The sequence below is a fragment of the Rhinoraja longicauda genome, chromosome 4 (assembly GCF_053455715.1).
Source record: "Rhinoraja longicauda isolate Sanriku21f chromosome 4, sRhiLon1.1, whole genome shotgun sequence".
NCBI lineage: Eukaryota > Metazoa > Chordata > Chondrichthyes > Rajiformes > Arhynchobatidae > Rhinoraja > Rhinoraja longicauda.
In genome coordinates this window covers 78,930,795-78,943,161 of record NC_135956.1, presented here as the reverse complement: position 1 = coordinate 78,943,161, position 12,367 = coordinate 78,930,795, and the positions used below count along the sequence as shown (strand labels likewise).

The following is a 12,367-nucleotide window of genomic DNA, read 5'->3' as shown; positions in this document are numbered from 1 at the left end:
TATCTCTCCTTGGATCCCATACATTCTAACCTTCCAGAGCAGCCTACCACGTGGAACCTTGTCGTTCCTTTTCCTTCAAACAACCTACTCAACTTGAGTGAGTTCCTCTCATATTTGAGATGGAATACAACTAAAAGAAAAGATGTATACCATCTCTAACTTTCCATCTCTAACTTCCCTTGTCAGCCATGGTTGCCTCTTACTCCCCTTAGAATCTTTCTTCCTCTTTGGAATGAAATGATCCTGCATCTTCTGGATTATGCCCAGAAATTCCTGCCATTGCTGTTCCACCATCATTGCTGCTAGGATCCTTTTCCATTATACCTTGGCCAGCTCCTCTCTCATGCCTTCATAGTCCCCTTTGTTCAAGTGCCACACTGACATTCCTGGTTTAACCTTCTCCCTCTCAAATTGCAGATTAAAACTAATCATATTATGGTCACTACCTCCTTTACCTTGAGTTCTGTTTCATTGGACAACACTAAATCCAGAATTGCCTTCTCTCTAGTGGGCTCCAGTACAAGCTGCTCTAAGAATCCACCTCGAAGACACTCTACAAACTCCCTTTCTTGGGGTCCAGAACCAACCTGATTTTTCCAGTCTGCCTGCATATTGAAATCCCCCATAACCACAGTGGCATTACCTTTGTTACATGCCAGTATTAACTCCTGCTGCAACTTACACCCTATATCCGGGCTACTGTTTGGGGATCTGTAGATAACTCCCATTAGTGCCTTCTTACCTTTACAATTCCTTCACTCTATCCACAGTGACTCTACATCGTCAGTCCCTAGGTTCATGTCAAAGGAGCAGAATTATGCCATTCGGCCTATCTTCATATCACCAGCAAACTTAGTCATAAAGCCTTAAATTCCCTCATTCAAATCATTGATGTATACAATGAAGAGTAGCGGCCCCAGCACCGATCCCTGCGGAACATCAATAGTCACTGGCAGCCAAACGGAAAAAGACCCCTTTGTTCCCACTCTTTGCCTTCTGCCATTCAAACACTCTTCTACCCATGCGAGTATCTTCCCTCCAACACCATGGACTTTCATCCTCTTTAGCAGCCTCATGTGTGGGACCCTATCAAAGGCCCTCTGAAAATCCAAATAAATAACATCCAATGACTCTCCTTCCTCTATCCCACCATTTACTTCCTCAAAGAATTCCAACAGATTCATTAGGCAAGATCTCTCCTTCACAAAACCATGCTGACTTCGGCCTATTTTATCATGTGCTTCTAAGTACTTGGAAACCTCATCCTTATAATGTAATCTTACCAACCACTGAAGTCAGGCTAACCAGCCTTTCGTATCCCCTTTTCTCCTCTTGTTGTGGACTATTATTGACGCAGAACAGTGTTGTGAAGCAGGACAAACCTGGTGGAAATCCTCTATTTTGCAGATGTTAACCCTCCAAACATGCTCATCCACTGGCATCATTTGCTAAAGATTATTATCTGAATGGTGTCAAGTTAGGAAAAGGGGACGTACAACGTGATCTGGGTGTCCTAGTGCATCAGTCACTGAAAGGAAGCATGCAGGTACAGCAGGCAGTGAAGAAAGCCAATGGAATGTTGGCCTTCATAACAAGAGGAGTTGAGTATAGGAGCAAAGAGGTCCTTCTGCAGTTGTACAAGGCCCTAGTGAGACCGCACCTGGAGTACTGTGTGCAGTTTTGGTCTCCAAATTTGAGGAAGGATATTCTTGCTATTGAGGGCGTGCAGCGTAGGTTTACTAGGTTAATTCCCAGAATGGCGGGACTGTCATATGTTGAAAGACTGGAGCGACTAGGCTTGTATACACTGGAATTTAGAAGGATGAGAGGGGATTTTATCGAAACGTATAAGATTATTAAGGGGTTGGACACATTAGAGGCAGGAAACATGTTCCCAATGTTGGGGGAGTCCAGAACCAGGGGCCACAGTTTAAGAATAAGGGGTAGGTCATTTAGAACAGAGATGAGGAAAAACTTTTTCAGTCAGACAGTTGTGAATCTGTGGAATTCTCTGCCTCAGAGGGCAGTGGAGGCCAATTCTCTGAATACATTCAAGAGAGAGCTGGATAGAGCTCTTAAGGATAGCGGAGTCAGGGGGTATAGGGAGAAAGCAGGAACGGGGTACTGATTGGGAATGATTAGCCATGATCACATTGAATGGCGGTGCTGGCTCGAAGGGCCGAATGGCCTACTCCTGCAACTATTGTCTATTGTCTATTGTCTAAAATAGTCTGATGACTGAATTTGATTTCCAGCACGGAGGTTGAATGATTATCTCCACTGATCATCATTACTGCGTTTAGAAAGGTTGAGGAATGTGATGGAGTAAAGACATAGCCATGCTTGACGGAAGTCTGCACTGAGGTTAGACGTGTGGTAGACCCATTAGTTAAGATCATGGCTTAGATGCCATCTTAAAGCAGATGAAAGTTTTTTTTAAATAACTTTCGCTGCCAGAAAAATTTGAGAAGCTTGCTCCACAGTTCCTCCTAAATGATGAAGTAAAAGGTTTTGCAGAGTCAAAATGAAAAGAGGCATTGACAATGGTTGAAGCTGCTTCATGCAGTTCTTGGAGTTATCACACAGTGAAGATCTTATCTGTTGTGCCTCAAGATGATTAAATCCACACCACAATTTGTGATGACTGGGATGGATACTGTTGAGGATTTTGGCAATGGCTTTTCCTGTGGCACTGGAATGGAAGAATTATCTTCTCTGTAATGGAGATAACTGTATTTATCTTTCTTCAAGGTCAGGATTACAATGTCTCCAAGGTACCCTGGCATGTTTTCTTCCCAGGTAATGGAGTTATGAATTGCAACTGAATTTCTTCTCTACGAAGTCTTAGAACTTCAGTAGGAATATCATCCGTTTCTCTGAGAGCCCAGTGGCACAGCTATGCTGCCACAGCATTCCAGTTTTGATTCTGACCCTGGGTGCTATCTGCAGAGTTTGCAGGTTTTTCCTTGGACTGAGTGGGATTCGTCGAGGAGCTCCAGTTTCTGCCCACATCACAAAGATGTACTGGATGATAAGTTGTGTGCCCACTGAAAATTGCCCCTAATGTTTAGATGACTATTAAGTAGAGCTGGGGGTGGGTGGAGAAAGAGTACTAAGGAAAGTGGGAGAATATTTTTACAAGGAAATTAGTGAGTTAATGGAAATGATAAGAAAACTGGCATAGTCTCAATGGGCTGAAAGGCCTCCTTCTACGTCATAAGGAAATTGCAAAATGGATCTTCTTGTTTACCAATTGACATGTAGCTTTTACACCTTTATATCAATCAGATGTGATGTTGTACCTAGACAGGATAGAGGTTGGTCAAGGAGTTTTTTGACATATCCACCCAATGGGTGTTGATTGCTCGGTGTCCTTGATACGTTCACCTACGTTCTTGGCTCTGACCAAGGTAGGGTTTGAGCTTCTGAGCTGTAAATAGTCATAGTGTTGCACAACAGAGAAATAGACCCTGATCTCCGAGTCTGAGGAAGGGTCTTGACCCGAAACGTCAGCCATTCCTTCTCTCCAGAGATGCTGCTTGTCCCGCTGAGTTACTCCAGCACTTTGTGTCTATCATGTCTATCAATACTAATCTCATTTCCCTGCGTTAATTTCATATCTTCTATGCTTCCCTCATGCAAGTATCTATCCGGGTACCTCTTAAATGCTGCTACTATTTCTGCCTCTGCCACTTCCTCTGGCAACTGATTCCAAATTGTAACCACTCTGTGTGAAAACGCTATCTCTCAAATCCCTATTAAATCTTCTCCCTCTCACCTTAAACATATGCCCTCTAGTTTTAGACACTCCTACCACAAGGAACAAACTTGACCTTGATATCTTCAGAGATGCTACATCTGGTGGACATCATGGCAGCCAATTCCCTTGCTACTCCTGTTTTATGGGAGGTGTCAGGTTGGCTGTGAGGCACTGTCCAAAAAGGGCCACTGTACAGGGATTTTAAATTTTACAGCACTGATTTTTTTTTTTGAGGTAACCTTTCTGCTGTCATTGTTGATTGGAGCCTGGCCAATGGAGATAACAGGATGATAGACCATAAAATGCTGGAGTATCTTAGCGGGTCAGGAACATCTCTGGAGAAAAGGAATAGGTTATGGCGAGTCTGGAGGCTCGTTCTTTGTTGAAGAAGTTTATTACCGCAGCAATATTCGATCACAAAGTTTACATAACAAGATTACAGACAACCATTAAAACTAACTGTTCTCTTCGAAGGAGTCTCTCGACTGACTCCTTTTGGGCGCTAAAACCACACGTGGCGACGCTGTCCAATCAGCGGTCTCACTCCCTGGACCAATCCTGATGGTCGCACCCACACGTGACCTTGCTGGCCAATCTGAGGGTTCGACATCTAGGACCACTCTCTATGGTCGCTACATGACCCCCCCCCCCAGAACCCGAAGTATGGAACCTAGCAGGGAGTCGGATTTCGCGACCAGAACGATTAAGGAGAGGGGCAGCCGGAACCACAGGAGCGGGGGGTCCTGGACTGGGTGAAACTGCAGGAGCGGGGGGTCCTGGACCGGGTGGAACTGCAGGAGGACGGCCTCGCCGAGGCGGTTGACCGACCAGGACAGGGCTGTCCGGATCCAAGTGCGCAGGTTTAAGCCTGGACACCGAGACGAGCTCACTCCTGCCGCCCACGTCTAAGGTGAAGGTGACCGTCCCTTTACGCAAAACCCGGAACGGCCCTTCATAGACCCTCTGCAACGGGGAACGATGGGCATCTCTACACAGAAATACAAACTCACAGTCCTTCAAGGCAGGCGGTTCATGCACCATGAGACACCCATGACGCGAAGTCGGAACCGGAGCCAGGGAACCCACGTGTGCCCGGAGTGATGCTAACACCGACGGAACTGACGGCAGCTCACCAGAGGACTCCGGCAGCAAATCTCCGGTTACTCGAAGTGGCGAGCCATATACTAGTTCCGCGGACGACTCACCGAGATCCTGCTTAGGAGCGGTCCGGATGCCCAAAAGGACCCAGGGAAGTTGGTCTACCCAGTCCGGGCCCACCAGCCGCGCACTGAGGGACGCCTTGAGTTGTCGGTGGAACCTCTCCATGAGCCCATTAGCCTGAGGGTGGTACGCCGTGGTGTGTTGCAACCAGGAGCCGTACAGCTCTGCTAGCGTGGCCCAGAGGGTAGAGGTGAACTGTGGCCCCGTCGGTGGTGATAACAGACGGGACCCCGAAACGGGCCACCCAATGGAGGGCCAGGGCCCTGGCACAAGAGGCAGCAGAGGTATCTGACAATGGGAAAGCCTCCGGCCACCGGGTGAACCGATCCACTACCGTGAGTAGATGGGTGTAGCCCCGGGAGGAAGGTAAAGGTCTGACTAAATCCACGTGAATATGGAAAAAGCGGACCGCTGGGACCGCAAACTCTTGTACTGGGGGCTGGACATGGCGTTGGACTTTAGCGGTCTGGCAGGGAACGCAGGAACGGGCCCAAGCAGCAACCTGCTTTCGCAGGCCATGCCACACAAACCGAGCGGCTACTAAGGCAGAGGTGGAGCAAATGGACGGGTGCGCCAGCCCGTGAATGGCATCAAATACCCGGCGCTGAAGGGAGGGCAGCACCACCGGCCTAGGACGGGGGAGGGAAACATCACACCAGACTTTTGTACCCGCAGGCCCGCAGGCCACCTGAGCCAACTTTAACCCTGAAGTGGCGGACTGGTATGCCGAGGCGGTGTCCACCAGGAGCTGTGCCTCCGCAAGCTCCTGGGGATCCACCTCGCAGTCTACCGCTGAAATGGGGGAAACAGCAGGCCGAGACAGGGCGTCAGCAACGGCATTAGGCTTACCCGCGACATGACGGACATCGGTGGTAAACTCAGAGATGGCAGTCAGGTGCCGCTGCTGGCGGGCCGACCATGGGTCGGACAATTAGGAAAAAGCAAAAGTTAACGGTTTATGGTCCGTAAAGGCCACAAACGGGCGGCCTTCTAGGAAATACCTAAAGTGATGGACAGCTAAGTAGAGAGCCAGAAGCTTTCGGTCAAAGGCGCTATATTTCAGCTCAGCCGAACTCAGTTGCCGGCTGAAAAACGCCAAGGGCTGCCAAAGGCCACTGACCTGCTGTTCCAAAACCCCTCCCACCGCCACGTCAGATGCATCAACCGTCAGGGCCGTGGGGGCGGAGGGGCTCGGGTAGACCAGCATGGTGGCATCTGCCAAAGCCGCCTTAGCTGCTGCAAAGGCCGACTCCGCGGCCGAGGACCATACCAACTCTACAAGTTTACCCATGAGGCACTGGAAGAGCGGGCGCATGACCTGTGCTGCTGCCGGGACGAACCTATGGTAGAAGTTCAGCATGCCCACGAACTCTTGCAGACCCTTCACTGTGGTGGGCCGCGGGAATGCACGGATAGCATCCACCTTCTCGGGCAAAAGGGTGGCGCCGGCAGGGGTGATTCTGTGCCCTAAGAAATCGAGAGAAGGGAGGCCAAATTGACACTTGGAGGGTTGGATGATGAGCCCATGGTCTTGGAGCCGCTGGAATACAGTCCGCAAGTGGGTTAGGTGTTCCTGCTCCAAGGGGCTGGCGACCAGGATATCATCTAAATAAATGAACACAAAAGGCAAATCTCGACCAACACGGTCCATGAGTCGCTGGAAGGTCTGTGCCGCGTTCTTTAAACCGAAAGGCATGCGCAACCATTCGAACAACCCGAACGGAGTGATCGTGGCAGTTTTTGGTATGTCTTCCGGACGCACAGAGATCTGCTGGTAGCCCCGCACCAAATCGATCTTGGAGAACACCACGGCACCTTCCAGCCCAGACGAGAAGTCCTGGAGGTGCAGTATGGGGTAGCGGTCGGCCGTGGTGACGATATTGAGGCGCCTGTAATCGCCGCATGGTCTCCACCCCCCAGATGCTTTGTAGACCATATGCAATGGCGAGGCCCACGGGCTGTCGGACTGACGGACATTGCCCATTTCTTCCATCTTTCTGAATTCTGCCCCCGCCACCACCAGCTTGTCGGGCGGTAACCTCCGGGCCTGAGCGAAAACGGGGGGGCCCTCAGTGCGGATGTGCCTGGCCGAAGGGGCGTCGAAGCGTTGGACGAGCAGCTCTGGAAACTCCGCCAGGACCTCAGCATACGGGTCGGGGGCTGCGACGACGGCCTGGACAGTTGGGCTGGGCGGGGTGGCGGCAGGCCGAGCGGCGGGCTCATCGCTGCTGGCGGATGGTCGACGGTCGTTACCGCGGACATCGGGGACTAGTGAAAAGGCCCAGAGGAAATCTGCGCCTAGGATCGCCTGGCTGACGTCCGCGATAATGAATGGCCATTCGTATGTGCGGATGCCTAAATCCAGGGACATTGTCCGCGTACCATACGTGCGGTTGGGGCTGCCGTTAACCGCGATGAGGGTAGGACCTGTCTATAACCGATCTGGTCTCGAGGCCGGTCGGCGGTACGATACTGACTATTTCTCCTGTGTCAACCAAAAATTCTGTGTCCGTGAATCGGTCTCGGACGTAGAGGCGTCGGTTCTGGCCAATCGCAACCGCCTCTATGTACGATCGGCCGAGGCATTTCCCGAGAAGGTACAAGGTGAGCGGCAGTTGCGGGATTCTCCACCCCATCGTAGATGGTAATAGCACCAGCCGCGCTTGTGCGGATCCTTTTGGCGGGCTTTTGGAGAATTGGCGGGAGACACGGCGCCATCTTTATGCCGCTGTGGCGCGGCCGCTGATGTCGAGACCTTGTTGATTGAACTGCTTCTTTTTGATTTGGACGCCATGAGCGCATCGGCTTTTTCTGCATATGCCACGGGGTCCTTAAAAGACAATCCGTGAGCATGAGTTTGACATCTTCGGGAAGCTTCTCTCGGAATGCCTGCTCGAACATGAGGAAATCCGTGTGTTCACCTGCTAGCGCTAACATTTCAGCCATGAGAACGGACGGCAGCCGATCTCCGAGATCCGGTAGGTGCATAAGCCTCTTAGCTCGGTCATGACTACTGAATCCGAAGGTTCGTAATAACAGTGCCATCATGGCCTCGTACTTGTCTTCTGCGGGAGGGTTGACGATGAACCTCATCACCCGTGCGGTCGTCTCCGGCGGTAGAGCGCTGACGAGATAGTAGTACTTTGTCGCGTCTGCCGAGATGTTTCTTAAGTGAAACTGGGCTTCGGTATGGACAAACCAAGATTGTGGTTGATGTGCCCAAAACGACGGAAGGTGAACGCTGACCGCGCTTAGCTCCGGTGCGCCGGGCATAGAAGCCAAAAACGAGGCGTCTTGTTCACTCATGGTAGGTGATCGGCTGGATCACGTCGGGGTCACCAATATGGCGAGTCTGGAGGCTCGTTCTTTGTTGAAGAAGTTTATTGCGACAGCAATATTCGATCAAAAAGTTTACATAACGAGATTACAGACAACCATTAAAACTAACTGTTCTCTTCGAAGGAGTCTCTCAACTGACTCCTTTTGGGCGCTAAAACCACACGTGACGACGCTGTCCAATCAGCGGTCTCACTCCCTGGACCAATCCTTACGGTCGCACCCACACGTGACCTTGCTGGCCAATCTGAGGGTTCGACATCTAGGACCACTCTCTATGGTCGCTACAAGGTGACATTTCGGTTTGAAACCCTTCTTTCGACCCGAAACATCACTATTCCTTTTCTGCAGAGATGCTGCCTGACCTGCTGAGTTACTCCAGCATTTTGTGTATATCTTCGGTGTAAACCAGCATCTGCAGTTCTTTCCTACAAGAGGGTGGTTTGGATCATGAACAATCCTAACGTAACTGCTGCATTTTTGGATATGTACACCCTGTCTATCTCTCACAGAGAAAATGATAAATTTAATAGGTACTTGGATCGGGGGTGTTGCCATGAGATCCTGAACTCACCCCTCTAAAGAGGCAGGGTATTGTTTGTGAAATATCTGTTCTCCAAATATTCTGTTAGGAGATCCCATTTTAATCAGCCTTCCTTCTTCCCTCTTTGCCAATTATGTTACACCAGAGGACAGCAGCTATTATCATTGATTAAATTAAGAGTTCAACAACTTAGAGCAGGGATCTCCAAACTATGGGCCACATCCGGTCCCCCAGGAGATTTTATCCGGCCCGCAACAACCTCTTAGGTGGACTGGAGGCAGAAGCTGCCGGCGAAGGTTCACCGGAAAGCGGATCGCCACTGACCCAGAGCCGGGACAAGGTGAGAGATCGCAGCGCCCCCTCGCAAACAACAAACCCAAGGAAACTTCTCTCCTCGCCGCTGCTCAACCTGGGGAGGGGGAGTGGGGGGGGGGGGGGGGGGGGGGGGGGAGTCAGGGTAGAGGGAGCAGCGGGTGAGAACAGGAGCGCGGGGAGGGGGAGGGTGTCAGAGGGTCCGGTGAAGGAGCGCCGCCACTTGCGGGGCTGCTCCCTCTCTCTCTCCCAGCGCCAACGAGATCTGCGCCGCTCCTCCCCTCTCCTCCCCAGCCCCGTCTTCCTCTAACGCAGCGAAATAAGAACAAACACAAGTGAAACTTCCCTCCTCGCCGCCGCTCACCCCGGGGATGTGGAACTTCTGAACAACAACTACACTTGTGTTTGCTCTTATTTTGCTGCGTTAGAGGCTCTGACACCCTCTCCCTCCCCACGCTCCTGCTCTCACCCGCTGCTCCCTTTACCCCGAATCTCTCCCTCCACCCGAATCTCTCTCGACCCCCACTCTCTCCCCCCCCCCACTCTCTCCCCCCCACCCCCCCCCACTCTCTCCCTCCCCACTCCCCCCCACTCTCTCCCTCCCCACTCCCCCCTCCCCCCCACTCTCTCCCTCCCCACTCCCCCCCCCACTCTCTCTCTCTCTCCCCCCCACTCTCTCTCTCTCTCTCTCTCCCTCCCACTCTCTCACTCTCTCCCCCCCACTCTCTCTCTCTCTCTCTCCCCCTCCCTCTCTCTCTCTCCCCACCCTTACCCCTCTCTCTCCCCCAATGCTGGTCACTGTATTTTTTCTGTTTTATAAATAATTGTATACCTACAGTGTAAATATATTCCAATATTTCAAGCTCTTTTTAAAAATTGAATATTATTTATTTGTTGCCATATAAACCTAATGTAAACTAACCTAATCTAACCTAACCTAGTTTAACCTTTCCTAATCTAATCTAATGTAACCTAGTCTAAACTTTTTTGAGTTCATTAGATTTATAAAACTCACACTTCTTTATTTTTTCCTATGGCCCACAAAAATGTGCCAAATATATAATGTGGCCCTCATGCTGAAAGGTTTGGAGGCCCCTGACTTAGAGGATTGGACAGGGTAGATGCAGGAAAAATGTTCCTGATGTTGGGGGAGACCAGAACCAGGGGTCACAGTTTAAGAATAAGGGGTGGGCCATTTAGGACTGAGATGAGGAAAAAAAAAAATCACCCAGAGAGTTGCGAATCTGTGGAATTCTCTGCCACAGAAGGCAGCGGAGGCCAATTCACTGGATGTTTTCAAGAGAGAGTTAGATTTAGCTCTTCGGGCTAAGGGAATCAAGGGATATGGGGAAAAAGCCAGAACGGGGTACTGATTTTAGATGATCAGCCATGATCATATTGAATGGCGGTGCTAGCTCAAAGGGCCGAATGGCCTACTCCTGCACTTATTTTCTGTTTCTATTCATCGATCAACCATTCATACTAGTTCTATGTTATCCCACTTTTGCATCCACACCCTGCACACTAGGGACAATAGACAAAAGACGCAGGAGTAGGCCATTCGGCCCTTCGAGCCAGCACCACCATTCAATGTGATCATGGCTGGATAGTTTATACAGGTCAATTAACCTACAAACCCACAGGTATTTGGGTTGCGTGAGGAAACCAGAGCACCTGGAGGAACCCCCCCCCCCCCCCCCCCCAGGAGAACGTGCAAACTCCATAATTTTAGATAGCACTCAAGTTCAGGATTGAACCTAGGTACTGTGAGGCAGCAACTCCACCAGCTGCATCACGGTGCTGCCCCATTCTTCCACTGATGTCACCGAGAAGGCTGTTTCTCAACCCTTCACTTTTGTCTCAGTTTTAATTTTAAATAGGATATTTGTGCTGCAAAATACAAAAAGCTGAATATTTTAAGTAGTATCTTCAAAAATATGAAACAATTTGATACATTACAGATCGTTGATCTTATTGATAACCTTCTGACCAACAGTCTTACCTCAGGCTACGTTGATAATTAAATTGATTATATACCAATCCCAGTGAAAGTTACCCTCGCTTTATACCATATACTTTATACTTGCCCATGAAGCTAATATGTCTTCCGAGCAATTAGCTTTTTTTTAAATTGCAATTTAATGAAAATAGTTTGCACGACATTGGCAGAATACTACCTGTCAATGCCTTCGCGTGCAGGGACTTACTTTTTCCAAATATTATTTTTACTTGAGTAAACAATTTTATCAGCAAGCGATAAAAGACGCATCGTGCCAAGACATTGAGAAGAACGTTTTCACAACTGGCCCCACCTCCTTCCAGATCAGCTGGAGCACATAAACAGCATTAAACCGATATTGTGAATATTCAGCCAATTTCTGCCCAAACACAGACTCAATGCGGTAATGAACTGCAGGTTTGCACCACACGAACACCTCCAAACGATCTCACAAGTTGACAGCCCATATTTTGTGCTGTGAGGCATTGCTCTACATTGAACAGTGGAGCTTGCAAATAAAAACAGGACGTTTAAAAACAAAATTAAAAAATCACCAACATGCCAAATGTTACTGCAAATTAATTAAGTAAATCTAAAAATGTGTTTAAATGAGTACGGTAGAAGCGTTACCCCTCTGCAGAGCCACCCTTGTTTAGCAGCAGGCCCCAGCAGTCCTCGGACTCGGCCGTCCGCCCTCCCTCCCTCCTTCCGTCCGCACGACGCGCCGCCGGTCGAGCAACGGCCCAGCTGCTGTGGGGGCGCGCGGCGTCTCCGCGCGGGCGCCAGGTTAACGGCCGCGGGGCGAGCGCGATGGCCCAGGCCTGTTCGCTCCCTCCCTCCCTCCACTGGGCCGGGCGGCGGCGGCGTCGTCGTCCGCTCAACCCGAGGACCGGTATATCCTTACACACACACACACAGTCAATCAGACACACAAGTGCGAGTGGACTTGGCTGCGAATACCACCGAGAATTAGCGCAGAAAGATCAGGTTTGCTGTTATTCACCTGTTCTTCCTCACTGGTAAGTGACTCTCCGAGCGGTGACACAAGAGTTTCTTTCCCGTTATTTCCAGGTCACCGCGTTTCATTTTTGTTAAATGCAACAAAACTAGAAGTCACAGCCACTGTCTGACTGATTATCGGTAGAACTCGTCTTAAAATAACCGATTGTTGTGTAATTTCATAATGTTGTGAAAG

At 50.0% G+C, this 12,367-nt stretch overlaps 1 protein-coding gene across 2 annotated transcripts in view; it reads right to left on the bottom strand.

The window, feature by feature from the left end:
- Positions 1 to 12,058, bottom strand: part of LOC144592904 (ATP-binding cassette sub-family C member 9-like) — a 139,507-nt gene extending 127,449 nt beyond the window's left edge. The window contains exon 1 of one of the 2 annotated variants that reach the window (XM_078398153.1): positions 11,803 to 12,058. The gene's annotated coding sequence lies outside the window, so the exon portion shown is untranslated. The remainder of the gene's footprint in view (positions 1 to 11,802) is intronic. The other variant, XM_078398152.1, reaches the window with a different exon arrangement.
- Positions 12,059 to 12,367: the final 309 nt, after the last annotated feature.